Source organism: Trametes versicolor (genome assembly GCF_000271585.1).
Source record: "Trametes versicolor FP-101664 SS1 unplaced genomic scaffold TRAVEscaffold_3, whole genome shotgun sequence".
In the NCBI taxonomy this organism is placed as follows: Eukaryota; Fungi; Basidiomycota; class Agaricomycetes; order Polyporales; family Polyporaceae; genus Trametes; species Trametes versicolor.
In genome coordinates, this window is record NW_007360323.1 from 1534855 (window position 1) to 1535887 (window position 1033).

The following is a 1033-nucleotide window of genomic DNA, read 5'->3' on the forward strand; positions in this document are numbered from 1 at the left end:
GGTGATCACGAACGGAATGGACTTACACGTGAGGGAAGATCTGGTCGGCAGATCTCCGGCACGGTGGGGGATCTTGACCTAATGTCGCGGAGCTAGACTCGACGCGACCAGGCAACGCCTACAACAAAGAAACTAATACGATCTAACCCAAGGGCGGCGAGCGCGAAGGCTTGCTAACGCCGAGCGTAGACTTTCAAGTCAAATCTAGCCCAAGGACCAAGTTAATATTATGCTGACTAAGAGAATACAAAGGACGGCTTACCTAGCCCAAGGACCAAGAGGTCAAGATGAGGGCTAGGGTCGCTACAGGTGGGGTTTATATACTGAGTCAGGGGAGCCAAACATGTACAAACGTAAAGGTGGTCTGTGCGCACATTAGTGCCACTCTGCAGGTGGGGGTCAGGTGACTGGTCACATGCTTCTACCTACTGGTTCTAAGTCTAAGTGTCGTACGAATGGCCGTAGAAAATAAGGAAAAATGCGGAAAAATATAGGGGTCTCGTCGTCTCCACGACAAATTCTTTTCTCTCCCTGAGGCCCTCTAATTTGCGCTCATGGCAGCAGAAAACCAAGACCAGCTGTGCCTGCCCCGACAGGGGAAACAAACATACAAATCTTGCTTCGATAAGGCGTGCATCAGCGCTGACATTCAGCAGATGATTGTCTACCTCATAAATAGCTCGAAATCCTTTTGCGCATGGGCTAAAGTGACATCGGGTCGGCAGGCTGTGCTCGTAGCCAGATTCAGTGATATGCACGAGGCTGAAGACTCGGTTTGGTCGGATTTTAGAGGGCGCAAGTTTGATTCCGAGAAGATCCTAGGTGCATGATCCCTCTCCAACATCCCTCTTGGATTATGCACTAAATTGGCTGTCAGAACGGGTCCAAGCCTTCATTGCAATCATAGTGGAATGCTCTGAATCAATGCGGGACAAGAGTAAAAAGATGGCTTACAATAGTCTGATGACCTTGCGTTGGGATATGTATTCCCTCATGAGTGGGCGTGTCCCCTCCTGACGTGCATATCTTTAAC